Raw genomic sequence first — 14,796 nt, forward strand, 5'->3', positions numbered from 1 at the left:
GGGGGGGGGGGGGCGAACAGGTGAGACACAGGACTATTATGGGATGGACACAACAACACATGCACCAGAAGAACAGGAAAACACAAACACTGAAGCAGAAATGACATGGATTTAATCCTGTGGACTTTGGCTCCAGCAGCAGAACCCATGACTGAGCTGAAGGACTTTCATGTATACAACTGCAACACAGGCAACAATACACACTGTAAAAAATACACACACTGTAAAAAATACACAGCACAGGCAACAATACACACTGTAAAAAATACACAGCACAGGCAACAAATACTGTAAAAAATACACAGCACAGGCAACAATACACACTGTAAAAAATACACAGCACAGGCAACAAATACTGTAAAAAATACACAGCACAGGCAACAATACACACTGTAAAAAATACACAGCACAGGCAACAAATACTGTAAAAAATACACAGCACAGGCAACAATACACACTGTAAAAAATACACAGCACAGGCAACAATACACACTGTAAAAAATACACACACTGTAAAAAATACACAGCACAGGCAACAATACACACTGTAAAAAATACACACAGCACAAGCAACAAATACACACAGTAAAAAATACACACTGTACAGGTCAAACAGACGGGAAAATGATGTTAAAACTCACTGAAATACACATGGAAATGCCCTCTGGATGTGTTCAGGGAACAAGAGTTTCACAGCTTTACGTACAAGACAAATAAAAGAATAAAAAGACACTGCCTTCTGCAAAGGGTATTCCATAAGAAAAAAAAAATAACAGAAAATATCCTGGATATAATATCCTGGAGGCCCAGTGTCCTGCATGTCTCAGATGTTTCCCTCTTCCATCACACCTGGAAGCCATCCCATCGTTATCAGACTTCTGCAGAGCTGGATGATGAGCTGATCATTAATGGAACCAGATGTGCTGGAAGAGGGAAACATCTAAAACGTGGAGGATACCGGTCCTCCAGGACCAGATGTGAATACCCCTGCTGTAAATGAAAAAAGCCCTCATGAGGATGTTTATATACATCTATTAACATGAATACCATAGTTCTTCTGTACAGAACCTACATCAGAGGCAAAAAATACAGACAATTCAGTTCAAACGCACTGAAATAACACATGGAAATATTGTCTTGATGTCCTCAGGGGACAAGAGTTTCACAGCTTTACTTAAAAAAAACAAAACAACAACACTGTCTACTGCTAAGGGTAGTCCATAAAAATGCAAATGTTTCCACAAATAAGATAAAATAAGATAAAAACTTATATGAAAAATAGTTCTAATAGTAAACATTTAAAGTGAAATGAGTTAAAAACTGAATATTGGCTTCATTGACCAACATCGACTCATTTCCTTTTCACTGATAGTCGATGTGGTTCTATTGTATTATATTTACATTGTTTTATAACTGACCTTCAGTTAAAGATCAGGTGATAAAGAACAGACAGACTTGAAAACAGTACTTTATTTAATTTATGAAGATTTCTTTCTTTTTCTTCCGCAAATGTTAGGATAAATAATAACAAAATAAGCAACAGAAAACAGCATTTTCATCTTCACCGGCTCAGAAGTCAGCAGGTTTTGACATAATAATCATACATTCCACTTTCATGGGTGGGCTTTTACAGAAGACAAACATACATTTGTCATTTCACATGTGAAATTCTTCCTCTTTTCTGACCAGTTTCTGCTGCTGATCTGTGTGAAGGTCAGAGTTAAAATTTTCGTGGTGATATTTAAATAGTCGTCGTGGCTGTAAACCACTCTGCTAGTGTTAACACCGGCTCCTAACAGTCACTTGTGACCACAGCGGTTCATTAAAACGTATCTGTTCTCCTTCAAAGGCCGTCAGTCCAACTTTACACCCTCCTTAAACCGTGCAGAGCAGGGGGTCCAACGCCCCTGTTCCACCACACCTTTCCAGCACCACTCCACTCCACCCCAATTTGTAGTTTTAGTTTTATTTGACTGTTTCTAATCGTACAGCTGCTTTTATGTCTTTTTAATGTAGTCTTGTATTTTAGTCTGTTATTTTCATTTTTATTCTTCTGTGTGACACTGTTTTCATTGTACAGCTGTTTAATGTTTTTAATCTAGTCTTGTATTTTTCTTTCATTTTTAGTTTTTCCTCTGTAAGTTGCTTTAGACAAAAGCGTCTGCCAAATGCGTAAATGTAAATGTAACTGGACTCGACATGCTTCTAGAGCTTTTCCACCGGGGGTCGTACCTGGTAACAGTACTTTTTTTTCGCACCACCTCCGGTGACGTTCTTTCTGGACTGAGTCAGCGCTCAGATGTCACTGCCGGTCACTGAGTGGTCAGAGGGAGTGTCGTCACACATGTGACAAACAGGGCTGTGCACCAGCAAGAGTCTGGAGATACGATACAAATCACAATACTAGGAACATGATACAATATATCACAGTGTATCATGACACTGTTAAAAAAAGTAATTTTTTTGTTTGTTTCTTTTTTTTTTAAATGATTATTTCCTGGAAGAATTGAATTACAACAGAAATCTGAAACACTGCACCGTTCAATGCCACATCTAATGTACATAAGGCATCAGCTGACCATCAGGTGTCCACTCTTGGCAGCTCCGATGTTTTATTAGCGTACGGCCGACAGGCTGTAAACTATTGTCGTCATGTGGCGTCTGTCGTCCGTTACAAAACTTTCAGTCGTCTTCTCTTCTGAAACTCCAGTTCTGATTGACTTCAGACTTGGTATACAGCTTCTGTATGATGATGTCAACACAAGGGATTGCAGTTATTTGGACCTGGATCTGATTCTGGATTTAGTGCAACTTTCAAAAATGTTCCCATTCTAACAGATAGGAAGTGGATTGATCCGATAAATCAGTATCAATGATATCAAGAGTGAATTTGAATTTTTTACAGATCTGATTGAATATGAGCAAAACATGGACTGTTTCTGTAATAGAATAAATACACAGAACTGGGGCAGAAGAAATGGATCTGGATACATTTAACACAGCTTTGAATTTGGCCGCTAAGATACAGGGACACTGGTCCGATTTTTATTTATTTTATTGGCACAAAGCAAACGTACCTGTCAAGAATGGGAAAATATTACAGAAGAGTAAAACAGAAATACATTTGGAGACATGGTGGAATGGTGAAACAGAACTACTGCAAATATCTGAAACAAAATAAACAAAAGATTAAGACATTTGAAGTGTAATGAAAACAGAGAAACAGAAAGAAAAATAAATCAAAAATAAATCTGACTGGACGATAGCGCACAAAGGCAAGATACAATTAAAACAGCAAGGACTCAGATCAACTACAGGGTGTATATAAAAAATATATATACATTTAAAAAAAATGACCCCCAGTTCCACATGGGATAGTTTTTGCAATTTTCTTTTCTGGTCGTCTGTAGGTAGAGGATTAGTGGATATTTGTCCACATTTACAGACCCAGGTTTACACATATATATATATATATATATATATATATATATATATATATATATATATATATATATTTTTTTTTTTTTTTTTTTTTTATATACTCCGTTTTGGAAAAGTGACTCCAGAGTAGGAGTTAAAGGAGCTGCCAGTGGAGCAGTAGAGTCACATCTGACTGTCTGACAGGCAAAGCGCCCCCCCCCCCCCCCCCCCATTTTCCAGTCCAGTCCTGTTGAATGACAGCGTCTTTAAAGCTAAACTGACACTTTCAGTTTAATGAAACCTCAAACTTTTGTTTTGGATTCACTGGAAAAGCATTTTCACTAAACTGATAAAATGACGCCCTGCGATGAACTGGTCACATGTCCAGGGTGAACCCCGCCTTCACCCCTGTGTAGCTGGGATAGGCTCCACCCCCGTGACCCTAGTGAGGATAAAGCAGGTTCAGAAAATGAATGAATGATATAATGACTTATTAGATATGTGGTTCTGATAAGATATTTTAAAACCCATCATATAGACTGTAGATAATCTATTTATTTATTTATTTGTTTTACATTTTACAGATAATACTTCCATCCTTTTACTGAATTTTGAACGCAGGATTTTAACCTGAGTAAAAACTCTGAATGCTTCTTACACAAGTCAGACTGAGTGAAAGTTGGAAAGAAAATGAAGACTAGACTAGACTGAAGTACCAGGGAAACATGTCAGTTTAAGGGGAATGTTTTCTACTCGATCATTTTGCAAAATAATTTTGCACTTGACTGAGTGAATTACTGTCAAAGTATTTGTAACTGGTGGATGAAAGAACTGTAACTTCCACCATTTATTTGTGAACTGAGACTTTGAAACCACTACGTTGGAATGTGGCTGTAGCCATGTTGGATTTTTGGAGACAGAAGAGACCATATTTGGACAACAGGGGCAGAGCCTGAGGGGGTCAGAGGTCAGATAAATGTTCGTTTATTTACTTATTCTTTCACATATCTATTAAATGAACCAAATGTAAAAACATTAGATTTTGTATTTCCATTCTGTGAAATGGGACGCTCTGGGAATCTGAGGGTGAAGCTCCATGACTCTAACTTCACTTCATGATACGTGAAACTTTGTAAATTATTCCTGTGTTAATCAGTTTTGAACCCTTTAAACCCACAGCCTAAAATGGTCCGTCTGGACTTTTTTTTGTCCTTATTTTGACGATAAAAAGGTTGGAAAATATGCTGTGAGTCCTTTTGCCCATGTTTCCAGAGCACTTAGAACTTTCCGAATCTAGCACTCATGTACAATTTACTGCATGTTCTAATTCTGCTAAAACGGCTTCTTCTCCAGATTCGTGTACAGGTGTGAGTGGAATTATCGTAATGACCCAATAAAACCTAGAAAACGCTACGTCTCAGGTTTCAGAAACTGTTGGATTTTTTCTAATTGCACAAACAGTGAGAGTTCCATCCAACCAAACTGCACATGCACAGGGTGTGTCAGCCATGACGCGTCAGGTTTGAAAGAGTTAAGGCTGTGTTGTGTGTTCAACTTTCAGTACTTATGTTTATCGAGTGAAACTTTGCTAAAAAGACCTAAGAATTTAGTTTATCACCGTATTAATACGATGGAAATACCTACATTAGTTACTGTTAAGAATAATTCTGTATTTCTCTGTACGATTTGGCCACTGTAGGTATTAAGTAGGGCTGTCAAAAGGATGCGTTAACATGGATTAATCCATCATCATAATTAATCTGATTAAAAATTTTAATGCAATGAGCCATCTGCAGCGCAGAATGACTGAACGTCTCTGGAAACGCATTTAGGTCAGTTTGTCCAAGTAGAGTTAGCATCACACATGAACAAATGGAACCAGCAGAACCGACCTGTAAAGATGAAGACACTAACAGTACGTTGGAAATATGAGGAGAAGAAATAAACAAGACGGAACAGTTGTTTCCAGGTGTTGAACCTGCTGAAGGTGTTTCATAAACATGTTAAGTCCATTTATATTCATGCAAAATGAAACACAATTAGTATAAAATAAAAATGAATGATATTTAATCGTGATTAATTAAAATTAATCCACAGCAAGCCCGTGATTAATCTGATTAAAATTTTGAATCATTTGACAGCATTAGCATGAACATTTAGCAACAAGCTAAAATGACTTATTAGTGTTTATGATATTTAACGTTTGTGAGTGGGCAGGGTGGTGAACATTAGTCTGCTGAGTTTTACACGTTACCTCTCGCTCTTCTCCAGCTCCACCTTCATGTCCAAATATGGTCACTTCTGACACCACAGACAGGATTTGAGTCTTGAAAATCACCACAAATCAGTAGCTGATGTCATAGCCCTTATTTTCTAAAACAGTCAGAGGAACGTCTTAGTTTAAGCAGAAGCTTCTCAGTTTGCAGAGGTTTATCCTCAGGTGTGTCCCACAGAGAAGACCAGCAGGTCAGGTCAGGTTTAGGAGAACGGATGAGCCAGTGTTTGGATTACTGCAGCTATTTATTCTAATTGATTAGGTTTTTATATACATGACTATATAAGAGTAGATATACACTAAAAACATTTAGACAGACTCAATGAGGATGAATATTTGGATTGAACCACATTTGGACCAACCAGTGAAAGAGAGTTTCAGTTTTTTTTTAGGCCTGAGCCGAGTAAAGCCGGCGCAGGGCCTATTGAGTCTGCAGTGGGCGCATGGGGACCAAATCGCCAGTGACGCGGTCGCCTTTCGCCACTGTCGCCACTCTCACACATATTCACATTCACGGCACTGAGACCTTTCCGACGATGTACATGACATGTGCACAAGTCGCATATTTACACCTGCTCAGAATGAATGGGAGTCAATGGGACACGCCCACTCGGGGTCAGTCACATGTGTGTAAGTGCACGACACGTGACATCTGACCCCACAGACATGTGGGGGACCTCGAGAACTTTCAAAAAAGGGCAAATACATGGTTGCCATAGAAACGGCTATATTGTTCTTGCTCAGATTATTATTATTTTTATTTTTATTTTTTATTTTTTTTTGTCTTATTTTTCTTTCTCCTGCTCTTTGAGCTCAATTTTGACCCTATGAACATTTACGAAAACTCACCAAATTTTGCCTAAAATTCAGAAGTGTGAGAAATTGAATTTACATACAGGTTTCGTAGATGTCGGTAAAGAAATGTTGCGGCAGCGCCCCCTTGAAAAGTGGAAATGCATTGCGCCAATGGGAGCGCGTCCAACATAAAGTTTGTCGTAGAGCCACGAAAATCGGTAGACAGATTCATCATGAGGAGACAAACAAAAAATATTATTATGGCCACGCCCCTAAACCAACCCTTAGTCGGCCATATTGGATTGAAATTTCCAAAATGCTGAGTCAGCGTTTTCACTGAAGTTGTATTTTAACTATCTCCTCCTTGGCCGTTTGGCCGAATGAGCTCAAAATCGGTGTACAGTATCTAGAGAAGTGGGGCATCAAAAGTTAGCTGAATTTTTTGAATCGGCATCACCGTTTTTGTGTGACAAGGTTGCAAACTTTGCAAAGTTTTTTTGAAAATTTACCATCATAAAAATTGCTTCAGCTCAGACATACGAACAGCGATTTGGCTGAAATTTGACTCAGACGTCCATCTCCCAGGCCTACACCCATTTATTAAAAGAAATTGAAATTTCGCACTATAGCGCCCCCTACAAATGTACATTTACAAAAATGACATCAGTTCGGACATACGAACACCGATTTGGCTCAAATTTGACTCAGACATCTGTCTCAAAGGCCTACACCTATTTATCAAAAGAAACTGAAATTTTGCACTACAGCGCCCCCTACAAAATTTTTAAATATTTTTTATTAAAATTGCTTCAGTTTGGACATACGAACACCAATTTGGCTCAAATTTGACTCAGACGTCTATCTCCCAGGCCTACACCCATTTATCAGAAAAATTTTAAATTCGGCGCCATAGCGCCCCCTACAATGTTACCTTTACGAAAATTGCTTCACGTTAGACATGCGAACGCCAATTTGGCTCAAATTTGAATCAGTTGTCAATCTCCCAGGCCTACACCCATTTATCAAAAGAAATTGCCACTTCGCTCAGTAGCGCCCCCTACAAATTTACCTTCATGAAAATGGCATCAGTTCAGACATACGAACACCGATTTGGCTCAAATTTGACTCAGTGGTACATCTCACAGGCCTACACCCATTCAATGGAACAAATGGAATTTTTGCTCATAGCGCCCCCTACAGATTTATATATACAAAATTTTGTTCAGTTCAGACATACGAACACTGATTTGTCTCAAATCAATTGTCAATGTCCCAGGCCTAAACCCATTCATTAGAAGACACAAAATTTGGGGCTACAGCGCCACCTGCTCAATGATGTGCATACTTCCACTGGACGTGCCCTTGGCGAGGGCCTTTAGATGCCGCTTGCGGCTTTAATTTATTTATTTTTTTTGTCTTATTTTTCTTTCTCCTGCTCTTTGAGCTCAATTTTGACCCTCTGAACATTTACGAAAACTCACCAAATTTCGCCTAAAATTCAGAAGTGTGAGAAATTGAATTTACATATAGGTTTCGTAGATGTCGGTAAAGAAACGTTGCGGCAGCGCCCCCTTGAAAAGTGGAAATGCATTGCGCCAATGGGAGTGCGTCCAACATAAAGTTTGTCGTAGAGCCACGAAAATCGGTAGACAGATTCATCATGAGGAGACAAACAAAAAATATTATTATGGCCACGCCCCTAAACCAACCCTTAGTCGGCCATATTGGTTTGAAATTTCCAAAATGCTGAGTCAGCGTTTTCACTGAAGTTGTATTTTAACTATCTCCTCCTTGGCCGTTTGGCCGAATGAGCTCAAAATCGGTGTACAGTATCTAGAGAAGTGGGGCATTAAAAGTTAGCCGAATTTTTTGAATCGGCATCACCGTTTTTGTGTGACAAGGTTGCAAACTTTGCGAAGTTTTTTCAAAAATTTACCATCATAAAAATTGCTTCAGCTCAGACATACGAACAGCGATTTGGCTGAAATTTGACTCAGACATCCATCTCCCAGGCCTACACCCATTTATTAAAAGAAATTGAAATTTCGCACTATAGCGCCCCCTACAAATGTACATTTACAAAAATGACATCAGTTCGGAGATACGAACACCAATTTGGCTCACATTTGACTCAGACATCTGTCTCCCAGGCCTACACCTATTTGTCAAAAGAAACTGAAATTTCGCAATACAGCGCCCCCTACAAGTTTTTTTTTTTTTTTAATTTTTTTTAGTAAAATTTCTTCAGTTCGGACATATGAATACCAATTTGGCTGAAATTTGACTCAGATGTCTATCTCTCAGGCCTACACCCATATATCAGAAAAAATTGAAATTTGGCGCTATAGCGCCCCCTACACTTTTTCCTTTACGAAAATTACTTTACTTCAGACATACGAACACCAATTTGGCTCAAATTTGACTCAGTGGTACATCTCGTAGGCCTACATCCATTCAATGGAACAAATTGAATTTTGGCTCCATAATGCCCCCTACAGATTTATTTATACAAAATTTTTTTCAGTTCGGACATACGAACACTGATTTGTCTCAAATTTGAGTCAATTGTCAATCTCCCAGGCCTACACCCATTCATCAGAAGACACAAAATTTGGAGCTAGAGCGCCACTAGCTGAACGATGAGCATACTTCTACTGGACGTGCCCTTGGCGAGGGCCTTTAGATGCCGCTTGCGGCTTTAATTTATTTTGCTCTCCAACCTGTCGCATTATGGAGCCACTGTTTCCAGCAGCGAACGGAGAAACTGTCGCCGCGCTGATGAAACTGGGGCTGTGTGTAGTACCATACAATCACAATACGAGGATCACCATACCATATATCACAATATATCAGGATACTGTTAAAAAGGGAATTTTTGTTTGTTTCATTTTTAAAATGATTATTTCCTGGAAGAATTGAATTCCAGCAGAAATCTGCACAAATCCTAAACACATTTTTATTTGATCCCAACAGGAGCTAATGTTCTATCAGCAAATGTTCAAACTGTGTTCAGACCAAGGTTCGAATAGTTTTGGATTTTTCATTCTAGTTTAGTTTTGTTTAGTTTGGACTTTTTTTTTCTCTAATTCAGTTTGTTTTAATTTGTTTTTAGAGCAGGTTTGATAGTTTTTATTAGTTTTTGTTATTTTCTAAATGCTTAGTTGTAGTTCAGTTGTAGTTCAGTTGTAGTTCAGTTGTAGTTCAGTTGTAGTTCAGTTGTAGTTCAGTTTTAGTTTAGTTGTAGTTCAGTTGTAGTTCAGTTGTAGTTCAGTTGTAGTTCAGTTGTAGTTCAGTTGTAGTTTAGTTGTAGTTCAGTTGTAGTTTAGTTGTAGTTCAGTTGTAGTTCAGTTGTAGTTCAGTGGTCTCTTTTCTCTTCTTCTCTGTGCTCCTATTCAAATCCATCCCAGACAGGACTCTGCTGCTTTAGTCTCCATGTTTCCAGGTAGAGTGGGGACCAGAAGACGACTGGAAACCACAAGTGAACACAAGTGACGGAGCAAAAAGTGTCGGATGGAGACACTAGCTAAGATTGCTAGAGCAAAATAAATCGCTTTCGTTCACTTCGACATTGACAAAGACGAAAATGAAGGGAATTTTGTCCATAATTTTTATCCATTTTAATTATTTTGTAAACACACAATACAGTTTCAGTTAGTTATGTTTTTTTTTTCTTTTAATTCAAGTTTTTATTTATTTCAGTTAATGAAAATGTTTTTACAATTTTAGTTTTCGTCATTTTATTAGTTTTCGTTAACGATAAAAACCTTGGTTCAAAAGCATCTACTGATCTAAAATGACAACATTAATTCCCCAGTCAAACCCATGGAGTTGCATCAATAGTTGCTTTTCAATTGGACGTCTTTACAAAACTTTACCGATATTTACTAAATATGAAAAAAAAACAGAAGTGCGTAGCGTCAGTTTTTCCATTAAATTACAAATGCGATAATAACCAAAGTGTTCAAAGTGAAATTGTGTTTTACAGACATTCCAGTTTCAGATCCTGTTCAAATGTTCAGATTCTATTAGTTCACAACTAACATCAGAACAGGATTTGAGTTCAATCCAAACAAAGGAACCAACATTATTTATAAAAAGAGTGTTAAATAATAATAATAAAAAAAAGAAAACCAAAAAAACAAAAATGAACCTCCACAATATCTGCATTTGAATAAATACCTACAAATATCCAGACAGTACTTTTAATATGGATACAGTATTGTGAAATGAAATATCGTCATATACTGCAGAGCCCATATTTCCTTCAGCTCTGCTGCAGAACACAGTGTGTGTGTTTGCGGACCTCCTGTTTTCCTTGTTCTGCAGCTGCAGTGTAATGAAGCGGACCGGTCCTCGGTCTATGAATAGACAGACGGTCCAAACTGACCACACAGCCTTTGTTCCCAGAGGACGGACGGCGGCTCGCAGCTATTACAATGCCGACACAATCACCTCTCTTTGGGGAACATCATATTCTGGCATGTTCTATTTGTGTGTTCCCGCTAAACACCTTCACCTTCTTTGAATTGTTGCTCAGAGACAGTCAAGGCTGCTGGGAGTTTGGGAGTGTCCCCGGTGCTGACTGTCGGATCAGGACCGTGGGTCTATTTGTGACCGCCAGGCCTTACATGGCTACAGGCTGGGACGCACCGGCAGAAGGACATTTGTCTGAGGGACATTGATGTCGAGCCACATCATTTACAATTGGCTTTTTATAGTCCTTAAAGCCGGCCACTGACAACCTGCTGGAGCAATGTTCCTGAATGAAGCACTGGATATTGTTGTGGCGTACGTTCCATATAAGGAGGGGGTTTTAATAGGGCTGTGAGAAAATATCAGTTCTGCAATATATCGCGATATTTCATTTCACAATACTGTATCAATATTAAAAAGTACTGTATCGATATTTTTAGATATTTATTCAAATGCAGATATTGTTTATTTTTGTTGTTTGCTTATCAGTCATTTATGTACCAGTACTTATATTTTGATGGTTGATTTTTATTTTGATATCACTGTCTGCATGTTCGAGATAAAGATTTCATTCATTCATTCATTCATTCATTCATTCATTCAGTGTTTGATGTGTAGCCTAACTATAGTCAGTTAAAGTAAAATACTCACATCAGGTGATAAACAACTTCACCACTGTCATATGACTAAAGTGTCACTACCATTAGACCTTCCATTTGCCTCTTCATTTAATTCCACTAGGTGTGACCTGATGTAACTCTGAATACAACTGAACACAACACAATGAAGCTATTATTAAGATGGATGAGTGAGTAAGTGAGATTCTGTGTTTGGAGCTGTGATCTTTAAAGGCCCTGACATCGGAAGTATCATTAGCAAATACTTTCTCAAACATGTAGAAGCTCTATAAATTGTGTATTTTATGTAATAGGACAAAACAAGAGCATTATTTCACTTCAGTTTAAGGCAAAATAGATACAAATGTGAAGAAATGTAAATATTGTAAAGGTCTACAGTTCAATATGTGCAGTATTATCATGTTTTCAACACTGAATAATCACCTGAAAGTAAGAATCATTATGTTTTTGTCATTCTCCTCATGAAAATAAGGCCTTAAATAATAAAAGAAAACTGGTAGAAGGATATGGGCCCAAATATTACTGATGATCAGTGGTTACGTATACTTCAAAGAATCCACTCTACTTCTGTTTGTGCTAGACAGAGTCTTATTCAGTTTAAAATTATACACCGACTACACATGTCTAAAGTTGAATTGTCCAAAATGTACGCAGGAGTTCATCCTGTTTGTGACAGATGTAGACAAGCACCTGCTACTCTCTTTCACACGTTCTGGTCATGTTCAAGTCTAACCACATTCTGGTCTTCAATATTTGAAGTATATTCAATAATTTCAGGTCTGACCTTTGCTCTGTGCCCTTTTATCAGACTTTTTGGTGTACCATTAGAAGATCTCCCTCTACAAAGGCCACAATTAAATAGTTTGTCCTACTCCTCCCTTTTAGCACAGAGACTCATTCTTTTAAAATGGAAGAATAACAAACCCCCTCCTTTGGCAGATGGATATGTGATGTCATGTTTTTTGTAAAAATAGAAAAGATTAGATACACATTGAAGGGATCAGTGGGGAAGTTTAAGGTGGTATGGCAACCTTTCATTTCTTATGTAGAACAGCTGACAATGCACCTTGACTCCAGTTAATATGTTTTGTGTACAAAAAGTTTGTGATTTCACAGTGGAACCCCCGTTTTTTTTTGTTTTTGTTCTTGTATGGTGGATTTTTCCTCTGTTATATGTCTCAGTGTTTGTCTTATTTTTTGCATGTTTGGAAAACTAAAAATGAATGAAAAATACATTGGAAAAATAAATAAATAAATAAATAAATAAATAAATAAATAAATAAGGCCTTAGATGGAACAAGTCATGATGGACATGTTTGGACAGTTCATCCAAATGGACTTCCTTTTGTTCTTCTGTTTTACATTCTTATCACCTACTCAGCCTCAGTGTAGACCAGACTTCATATCCCCTAAACTAAAAAGCCCAGAACAGACAAAACTAACATTAACTGTAATAACAAGAACAATTGCATGTTTCGAGGCCACTATCAGGCCAGGTGAGGTCATACCTGAGGAGTAGCACCGCCCTGTTATGTACAACTTTACTGTTAAACATCATTACATATGAAATATTGAACATTTCATCACAGATGGTACAGAGTTTAAAAAATTAGACCCTTCCCTCAAAAATCTCCACAAGGTTAAAACTCTTTATTGGGCAAGTGACTATTTTTTCTTGTATTTTTTTTATATGTACTTACCGTATTTTTTTTTGCCACTTATGGGTAAGGAACCAAATATGGTAACTTCATTACTGATAGGTTAATTCAGGGCTGTCAAACTCATGTTAGTTCAGTTCCACATTCACCCCAGTTGGATCTCCAGTGGGCCAGACCAGTAAAATATGAACAATGAAAAAAGGAAAATTACATTATGATCATCTACAACGTTTCCTCAAAAATCTGAAACACATGAACAACTTGAAATGTCTTAAGAAAAACAAGTGCAATGTGAACAATATTCTGCATCAGTTTATCATTTACACATGTGCGTTACAATCACAAATACACAAAACATTTAATAACAGGCAGAATATTGGTCAAATTGCATTTACTTCTCTTAAGACATTTCAGGATGTTCATATTCAGGTTATTCACATTTTTTGTAGAAGTATAGTTTGTTAATGTAAACATTTTCATGTAATTTTACATTTTTTTCACTAAAACAAAGATAAAATCTGCAGTTGTCATTATTTATAGGTTATTATGATCATATTTTACTGGTCTGACCCAGTGGACATCTTATTAGTCTGTATGTGGAACCTGAATTAAAATGATTTTTACAGCATGTTAATATCTTCAGTGTAATTTTTGCATTTCATGAATTCATCCCGCGGGCCAGATTGGACCCTTTGGTGGACCGGATTTGGGCCCCGGGACACATGTTTGACACCTGTGGGTTAACTGGTCAATGTCAGAGTGGTTGGTTATCTATATGTTGGTCCTGCAATGAACTGGTGACTGGTCCAGGGTGGACCCCACCTTCGCTCATAGATAGCTAGGACAGGCTCCAGTCCCCCCCCCCCCCCCCCCCAACCCCAGTGAGGATAAAGTGGGTTCAGAAGATGAATGACTGACACTTACGCTTACCCCCAAATTCTCCAAATGTTAGTTGCTAACATCAACAAACTACTGGATACCAGAATAATAGAAACTCCAACAGAACTGTCACAGAAGTACACAAACTCACAACATGGAACTCATGAACACACAGGTACCAGACTTTACAGCAGGGTTCTCAAACTCCTGTTTTTTCAGGTTCCACATTCAGTCTGATCTGATCTGCAGTGGACCGAAGCAGTAAAGTAAGAACAGAAGAACCTAGAAATAATGATAACTGCACATTTATGTCTGTGTTTTAGTGCAAAAAAAAACCAATTAAATTATGAAAATACTTTTATAAACTATCCAAACAAAAAAGATGTGAATAACCTGAAAAAAAAAAAAGACATTTCTTTATAAAAATAAGAACAATTTTCTCAGTCTTCTTCCTCCACTTCTCATTAGTCCATGTGCATTCTGGATCAGATCTCCAAAGACACTAAACACTGAGAACAGGAAGAAAAGAGTTCAAACTGGACTGAATTTAATACAGACATTTCAGGTTGGACACATTTGTTCAGGTTAGTCACATTTTATTGGTACAGGAGAGTTTGGAAATGGAAATAGTTTCAGAATTTAATGTGATTTTTTTGCA

The 14,796-nt window shown here is 37.7% G+C and overlaps 1 protein-coding gene across 4 annotated transcripts in view; it reads left to right on the forward strand.

Annotated features, from left to right (window-relative positions):
• The window catches only part of tpm2 (tropomyosin 2 (beta)), a 47,627-nt gene that overhangs the window by 335 nt on the left and 32,496 nt on the right, over positions 1-14,796 (forward strand). The window lies entirely within an intron of this gene.

The sequence above is a fragment of the Sphaeramia orbicularis genome, chromosome 12, assembly GCF_902148855.1.
Source record: "Sphaeramia orbicularis chromosome 12, fSphaOr1.1, whole genome shotgun sequence".
Lineage (NCBI taxonomy): Eukaryota > Metazoa > Chordata > Actinopteri > Kurtiformes > Apogonidae > Sphaeramia > Sphaeramia orbicularis.